Below are 9,035 nucleotides of genomic sequence, written 5' to 3' on the forward strand. Positions count from 1 at the left end.
CTGCAGATGGTCTCGTCCAGCGTGCTACCAGCCGACAGCTGCATCGGCATGGTTTTTGGATGCACACGGCTCCAGACAGTTGCTCGGGATATCTTGTGTCAGGCTGGCTAGCATCATACTAGGAGGCTACAGTGATGTGTAGTGTTTCTATGTTTTATTTGTTCCGCTGGTTGATTCTTATATCAACTGTAGGCGATGATTGAGCTGTGAGAGTTGTAAGACTAAATATTTTAGTTTTTTAATAAAAGGCTGTGTGCATCATCATGATGCAGAAGCCGGGGTTAAACTCCCCATTTCAGAAAAAAAGACTTTTGATGTAATGAATTCGTGTATGGATGAACTGAAGACATTACCGTGACTAATGGCTTAATTAGCCAGCGAATTTAATCAAAAGGGGAACCGGTTTCGAAGTGATGTATGTTCTATGATTCCTTGTTGGTGAATACTAGCAATGAGGGGCGCGGGCGGCACGCCGCACCATGTGGTGGCTGAGCTCCGTTTAAAATAGCCCGCTATAGTCTTTCGTGATGCCCGGGGATACTTAATGATGTTGTAATATTTGGACATAACTATGTTCTTAATTATCTATGAACTATGTTTTTGACAAAAATTTATGTGAACTATGTTTTGGTTATGTTTATCTCTTGTGTGACTATGCGAACTATGTTATGTATCTGTGAATTATTGATCGTATATACGATTATATGCTACCGCAATATCGAATTTTTTCGTATTAGTTAGAAAATCGGCTATATGGTGTTAGCCCGCTATAGCTTAGTTATATCCTTTTATATCTTTAGAAATCTCCGCGGCTATAAGCTATAGCCCGCTATTGGCTGAGTGGTGGTAATTCTTGGCCGTGTTAAATGTTTGTGGGTTTTAGTTTTTTTTCTATTTAGAATTGTGTTTGTTATTTTTATAATCTGTATAATAAGCTTAGTTGGCTGTGTAACGTCTTTGATGTGTTGGGTGAGTACTTTCCTTTCTCTTGATGTGTGATTATTCTGAATAAAAAAGTGTGCGTCCACTCAAGTGTTGCTTTAATTTATTTTACGGTATGCACTGTATATGTAAGATCAATTAAGTTGTTAGATAAAAACTTGAAATAACAAAATGAATAAGCAAAGTGAGATGTTTATTATAAGTTAGGGTGGTTTAATTTTCTTTTCTTCCGGCGACACATGGAAGTGGGGCCACGAGGTGGCGACACACCAGGGCGGCGCGGCCCAAGCCCTGGCCGCGCCGGCCTGTTGTGTGGGCCCCTCGTGACGCCCCTTTACCTGCCCTTCCGCCTACTTAAAGCCTCCGTCGCGAAACCCCCCAGTACCGAGAGCCACGATACGGGGTCCGGAAGTGAGACGCCGCCACCGCCAATCCGATCTCGGGGATTCTGGAGATCTTTTGGGGAGACAATTTACTTGGGCGAGTCGTTGAGATGAACCTACTTATGAGAAGTTAGATAGAGTTCAAGCATCCACTAAGGACTACCACGAGCAGTCTAAGTCATAGTTACACACGCTAGCTGAGAATCCATCACAGCTAATATTCATTTCTTCTCTTCTCTTCTCGTCCTCGTCAAAGTCTAAGTCGGTCGCACGCGCTAGCCGCACGCGGTCGTTCCACCCCTCTTGTATTTATAGAGAAAAGGTTGAAGGAGAGCACAGAGGTGTTTGTTGGAAGCAGCTACCATAGATGCGTGGGTGAGATAGAATGTGTCATAGAAACAGCTAGCATTGATGTATGGCTAAGATGGAATATGCTATGGAAGCAACTAGCAAGAATGAATGGCTCAGATGAAATGTGCCATGGATTGGTGACATGGCATGGGAGCTAGCTAGGCAGGATTGATGACGGAGTCAGTAAAAGCATCCGTAGCTAGCTAGGCAAGGAACCGCGCAGGTCATGGCATTTGCCAGAGCAAAAGACTGACCTTGTATTACTTTTACTGTGCTTTTCCCTATCATTCAGACAAATTTTTATTTATCATAGCAGAATATATTTTACCTTGCAATTTACGCATTACATATTCGTCGCACTTTGCCCCCAAAATCACAAGTACCTTAACATGCAAGACAAAATGTGCTCCTCCAGAAATTTTTCTTTCACTTGTCATTATTTTGGGAAATATTAATTTAGTTTTGAGAGTAGACAACCATATGAAGCTGCCCATATCTATGTTGAGCATCGCAAGATATAAGCTGCCAAAATAAGATTATAAAACATGTCACTGATAAAAGGTGAGAAACCAATAGACAGTAAAAATACCACTCAGCTTGTACCAAAACCCATGATAAAATCCAAGAGTATATTGCATGTCAAGGTGAGCGAAATGAGACCACAAATATTGTATAGATATGAGCATCAGCATATACATTTCATTGACTCACTGCCCATGATTGCATATGCACATCAAAAAACACCCACGACCCAACTCATCCCCAGTTATAACATCCTCACGCCCACAACCCAGCTCATGAGACAACTAACAACAGCTTAGCTAAATCCATAAAGTAATGTAATTCCAAAGCTACAAACGGATCAAACTAGCATCAAGCCCTAGCTACCATTCTCTTCACCCATCACCGCCCTATGCTTCTCTGGTCGCGGTCCTGATAGGCCATGCATAAAATTTCAATTTTGCATCCTCCGACACGATTCGGTAGTATCAACCAAAATGGACACAGTAGCTAGACTTCTTCCATTTGGAAGAGCTACACCAGTCTGCCGCTCCATGTACCAGGTCCCAGCGACTACCGCTTCTTGAAGCTCGGCTTGTCGAACCATCACCTGCATGAAACACATACCAATAAAGGTTCACCTCCACCTACATCACATGAAACAATTACTCCTACAAACATACAAGACTTGCTAGGATAGGCCATGCATGAACAGCAATGTGTGCGAAAATGATAATTATGATATGATACTGCAGTAAATACAAGTCATTCAATCATCATAAGAATTTTGGGCAAGTAAAAGTTTGCTGGAATGGAAAAAAAAACATACAGAATTCATGTCATGGTCACTCCAAAGAAAATGCGCTTGTTGTTCCCTGTGCAACACACCATCAATACTCATGGTAGACCTTAGATATATTCATGTAGGGAAATCACAGAATGGGCAAACATAACAAGTTCTAGTAATGCACATATGAAATGAATCTGAAGAATTAATTTCGTCACTCAGTAATAATGATAATACAGATCTCATTGCATGGAGACGCACCATCCCGCCATAAGGATTTGGTAGTATCAACCAAAACGGACACAACAGTTGAACGTATTCCCCTTCGGAAGCGCTACAGCAGTCTGCCACTTCATGCACCAGGTCCCTGCGACTAACACTTCTTTAAGTGGAACCTAAGCTAAGTCCGGCCATCACCTTCACGAAAACAGACCAAGAAATGTTCACCTCCACCTACAGCACACGAAACAATTACTCGACAAACATACAAGATTTTCTAGGAATGTGCGACAATGATAATTATGTTACAAGACTGCAGTAAATGCAAGTCATTCAATAGTGTCATTCGGAACTAATTAGCAGCAAAGCTTAGACCAACAACTCAAAACCAAATAATGTCATCATTTCATAGGTTGTAGATTTCACCATCCATTCCATATTATGTTATCATTTTCTATTATGTCATACTGAGCTCACATTTCTTTCCCCCTTCCATTTTTTACACAAATATCTTTTTACAATGAAAGAAAAGAGAAAAAAAAAACTTCACAAAGCTGAGCTCTTTATGCGAAAAAACGCATTACTAGAATGAAGGGCTATCACAGGCATAAGGTACAGGAAAAGCAAAAAAACAACATGGATGTTTAACCTGGTAAAGCAGAGATAGATTCATACCAACTCTATAACCGGACTGATTTGCAGACATATGAACTAGAACAAACAGCAGGTCTGACTTGTGAGAAGAACTCGCCAAAAAAGATGTCTCTCCTGGATGCGGAACTGCATGTACTCTCACACAGCAACCTCTCATCTCGACCAGGCTGACAAGGTTTGGGTGGGTGAGCACCATCTGCATCTACACCTCCACCAGGAACTCTTTCCTTCCCTACACTCCCTCCCACGCAAACTGGTTCACCATCGCCATGTGAGCATCAAAAACGCCCTGAAAGAACATATGAACATATTATCATGTGGCAGAAACCAGGAGACTAAGAAACACAAAATAGTGGCAATTGCAGATCCTACAAAACACCGCATGCATCACCAGAAGCATGGTTTGATGGCCGTTTCATGTGAACTTACAGAAAACATGATGATTGGCATCATGGTTCAATGGCCAGTTTATAGAACATGACAGAGTAAGGAAAAATACTTTTAGGAATAAAAAGGACACCATGAATGGAATAACAATTACCATAAACACACAAATCATCTAAATCACCACAAAGTGTCCACCTCAATTGCTAGAATACATACCAAATGAGCATAACTATAAACCCAGTACCTTGTTAGTGCTCTCGTATTTGAGCACCAGCATGATGGCTGACTCGCAGCACCGCTTCTCCAAGTGGGCCTCAACCAACTTCAGCCTCAAACCAATGGCGTTGCTGCCTTCGCCCAGCTCTGACGTCCTCTCCTTTCAGCCTACTTCTTGATGTCGAGAGGGTAAATTATCTTGGGACTTAACTACTACTGGTACAGAACTGCATGGATGAAGTACTTGGTCTTTTCTTCTTCACCTGAAAGCCATAAAAACAGACAAGAAATTCGGTCAAGGTTTAGCCCGCAACAAAGTAAACAACCATTGACCCCTCTAAACTAAAACTACCCTCCAGATTACACAAAGGCAACGCTTGAAAATAGATTGAGGTTTAGTTTTTATGTTGGAATCCAACTAAACCATGTTATGCCAAGATTCCAAAATAAATCGAATTTCCAAAGTCCATAATGTGGAATCAATCAGCCCATAATGTGGTATCAATCATCAAGCCCACAATGTGGAATCAATCAGCCCAGCAAAAATAGATACTTGGCATACCAAAATAAAAGCTAAGAGAAAATAGGGAGGCATCAAGAGAGAAAGAGAAATCAATAAAGCTATAAGCTGCCAGATTTATACATGGAAGTCTGTCATCAGGGTTATTTCTACATAAAGAAATTAATGCAACCAAAAAGCTAGCCAGCAAACACCATAGTATAAAATGACAAGAAATGTATATAAACTTAAATACAAACAATCAATGATATCTTATCGCCACTATATGCAAAAAGGATGACAGACTTCATGTCAACTACTCCCTCCGTTCTTTTTTAATTGACTCAAATTTAGTACAAAGTTGTACTAAATCTGAGTCAATTAAAAGAGAACGGAGGGAGTACTTAAATAAACCAAACGGTACTTGTAAATATCAGGCTGCCAAACAAAGAACTTTTCATTCAAAAAAAAAAGTTGAGATTGCTTTTCAGTCAACTTTGATTGCCAGTAGTACCATCCACATTGCATAAGAAAACTTCCAGGCAAAATAATGAGAGGTAAAGAAGCATGATTCAATCAACAACAAGCAGATGTCAATGCGTCTAGTCAAGAGCATCAACCAAACAACTACCATGATTTTTTAGAGAAGGCAGCGGGAGGCACCTCGCAGAGATTATTGCCCCAATGGTGCATATTTTAAGCTAAGGCACTCTCCAAATTAAGGACAAGTGGCAGCAAGAAATTATGTGGTCAAAGTGTTAATGCATCTATAAATACAAGTGCTACTGCCTTTGTAAACAAGTATGTAGTGTACATTTACTCACGACAAGAGGGCATAAATGTAGCTGCTGCCAACCAAGGAATCTAGGATTATCATGTACAACATGGTTTGCTCCAGAATTAGAATCCAGGTTCTCGTTCACAAGATAGATAAACTATTAGCATCAATTTTACACATACACTTAAGCAGGAACAGTCCCATTTATGTACCAAAAGAAATGTATGAACTTAAGTATACCAAAACCAAACACTCAACACAACCTGCAAAACACAAGGTAAATTCACACACAAATGATTGTGTTGCGCAACAGACAGCCAGGGAATAATCAATCAGTAAAGGGCAGGCAGCAGGAGGCACCTAGTTGTTCATTCTTGTCCCAGGTGGCAGCTGCATGCATCCTAGTGGAGGAGCAAGTCGCCGTCATGTACCAAGGCGCCCTCCTGGACCTTCATGCACAGCGCCATCACTGCTGCTGCTAGCAGTGGGCCCTTCCAGCACCACTGCGCCCAATCCTGAACCATCTACAGAGAGAAGACAAGTTAAGCTAGGGTTTTACATTTCACCAGAGAAAATGAAGAAGGCGCAGCCTTTAATCAGCAAAAGGGAACTGGACAGGTCCAGGAGGATGCGAGGCTCACCGCAATGTGGTGGTTGTCAGCAGTCTAAGTCCGTCATATGAGATACTACACAGCAAGCCCAGCGACCCATTTTCCAGCTCCAAGCCACCATCCATATTTGGGTGTTCATAGGAGATACAATATACCGTGCTAGCGAAGCCTATTTATCCTTGCCCTGTTCTCCTTAGTGATCGGCTTGTCCAAGTGGGCCTCAACCAACTACAGCCTCGAACCAATGGCGTTGCTGCCTTCGCCCAGCTCTGACGTCCTATCCTTTCAGCCTACTTCTTGATGTGGAGAGGGTAAATTATCTTGGGACTTAACTTCTACTGGTAAAGAACTGCATGGATGAAGTACTTGGTCTTTTCTTCTTCACCTGAAAGACATAAAAAACACCGACAAGAAATTCGGTCAAGGTTTAGCCAGCAACAAAGTAAACAACCATTGACAGATCTAAACTAAAACTGCCCTCCAGATTACACAAAGGCAACACTTGAAAATAGATTGAGGTTTAGTTTTTATGTTGGAATCCAACTAAACCATGTTATGCCAAGATTCCAAAATAGATCGAATTTCCAAAGCCAAGCCACATGGCAATAAGGCCATTTCATTCCAATCATCAAGCCCACAATATGGAATTAGCCCATAAGCCCAGCCCAGCCAAAATAGATACTTGGCATACCAAAATAAAAGCAAAACGAAAATAAAGGAGGCATCAAGAGAGAAAGAGAAACCAATAGTACCACTTTATAAAGATATAAGCTGCCAGATTAATACATACGCATCAGAGTTAATTTTACATAAAGAAACTAATGCAACCAAAAAGCTAGCCAGTAAACACCATAGTATAGAAGGACAAGAAATGTAAATTTAAATACAAACAATCCATGATATCTTATCGCCACTATATGCAAAAAGGATGACAGACTTCATGTGAACTACTTAGGGGGTGTTTGGTGTGGCTTTTTTTGGCTTTTGGCTTTGGCAAAAGCCACCAAAAGCACCTATTTAGGTGCTTTTTTTTGGCTTTTGGATTTTGGAAGCCAAAAACAAAGATCCTATTCTTTTGGCTTCCAAAATCCAAAAGCCACCAAAAGCACCTATTTAGGTGCTTTTGGTGGCTTTTGCCAAAGCCAAAAGCCAAAAAAAGCCACAACAAACACCCCCTTAGATAAACCAAAGGGTACGTGTATATATCAGGAAGCCAAACAAACAACTTTTCAGTCAAAGAAAAAACGAGATTGCTTTTCAGTCAACTTTCATTGCCAGTAGTACAATTCATTCCGCGCGCTCTCTCTATCGATTTGATTTTGTGACTATTCTGTTCCCCTCTCTCTGGCTCCCAATTTCGGTCTGTTCACCCCCCCCCCCCATCTCTTTCTCCTCTCTCTGGCCCCACAATATCAATCCCATCCCGCCCAATTTATGTGTTCCCGCTCGCGTGCTCAGTTTCCCGCTTTGACTTGTCCATGGCATCCAAAATCAGCCAGAGCAACAACTTGTATGCCCGAAAGGTCAAATCTGGACGCCTTAGACACCTGCCTAAGGAGAGCATGATGTCTTGCCGGCTCTAGACGCTCAAGCAACGCCTTAAAACCCATGGTAAGGACAAGTGGCAGCAAGCAATTCTGTGATGACAAATGAAGAGGATGAATAGAACTGAATACTACTGCTAGTGCTAATTGAATCAAAGTGTCTAGAAATACTCGTGCCACTGAGATCTCTTGCTTTCACCGATTTGATTGGGGACAAACTAAAACCATGTTTGAGTACAGATTTATTCACGAAACAAGGACATTCATACTCCTGAAATATTATCTACAACGTTACTAATCCTGAATTACTACCCAGGTCCTGGAAAAAGTTCATGTGTCAACATATATATTCCTTCAAAGTTAACCGGATGCACGCTGAAGATGAAAAAACAAATATCTGTTGAACAAAACCTTGTTTGCCTAATTCCAAGAAACAGCTACGCATTTAGAAAAATTGCAAGCCTTGGATTAAGATGTCGTTCTCCATGAAAAAAGAAGGCAAGAAATATACAAGTTTGAGCAATCTTGCATATACTTCCAGAGACTATGCATACGTCAGACTATACATTTAAAAAGATAAGGAGAAGAACAATAAGAGCAGGCCTATGCATGCAGCAAAATCGGAGACCTGAAAGCACAAGTGGAGTCCTGGTCCACTCGATTTCACCACCTCCTGGTATGCCCGGCTTGGTGCTATTAAACCCTGGTATGATCTGAACCTGAAAGCAACCGGAGTTGTCATCTGTGTTGATTCATAAGCAGCACCAAAAAAATCAGACGGGAGATGCTCATCCATTCGGTTTGGTCTATAATTGCAATATAGAATGTACTTCAATACTCATATGATTTATAAGACAGTTGAAATATGACAGAGGTGCAGCAGTGCAGCAACATGCATGCGAAAGAAAAAAGAAATCAGAATGTACTTCAATACCTATACGCCCTATAATTGCAATATATGCCAGCTAAGCTTAAATACAATCATCTCATGTCTCAGCTATTTAAAATCCGACCATCAGCATATGAATATGACATTTGTAGAACCGGCTTCATAAGACAGTGTCATAAGACAGTTGCTGAAGTTCAGGTTACACTGTCACATCAACTAAACAATCTAACCTAGCAAACTAAATTAGCAATGGCCAGCCAAAGTATGGCTGATT

General features: G+C 41.1%; 2 long non-coding RNA genes across 3 annotated transcripts; both read right to left on the bottom strand.

The window, feature by feature from the left end:
* Window positions 1-2,290: 2,290 nt before the first annotated feature.
* Window positions 2,291-4,329, bottom strand: LOC127326664 (uncharacterized). Of its 2 annotated transcripts, none has more exons than XR_011748870.1 (3): window positions 3,859-4,329; window positions 3,007-3,417; window positions 2,291-2,787 (listed from the first exon to the last, which is right to left on the bottom strand). It is a non-coding gene; the product is annotated as an uncharacterized lncRNA (long non-coding RNA). The 2 variants fall into 2 exon arrangements; XR_011748871.1 differs by having other exon boundaries at window positions 3,226-3,417; window positions 3,859-4,324.
* Window positions 4,330-4,450: 121 nt separating this feature from the next.
* On the bottom strand, window positions 4,451-8,537 carry LOC139833328 (uncharacterized). The gene is made up of 4 exons (XR_011748872.1): window positions 8,476-8,537; window positions 6,359-6,713; window positions 6,078-6,241; window positions 4,451-4,703 (listed from the first exon to the last, which is right to left on the bottom strand). It is a non-coding gene; the product is annotated as an uncharacterized lncRNA (long non-coding RNA).
* Between the last annotated feature and the right edge of the window lie 498 nt (window positions 8,538-9,035).

Source organism: Lolium perenne, chromosome 7 (assembly GCF_019359855.2).
Source record: "Lolium perenne isolate Kyuss_39 chromosome 7, Kyuss_2.0, whole genome shotgun sequence".
Classification (NCBI taxonomy): domain Eukaryota; kingdom Viridiplantae; phylum Streptophyta; class Magnoliopsida; order Poales; family Poaceae; genus Lolium; species Lolium perenne.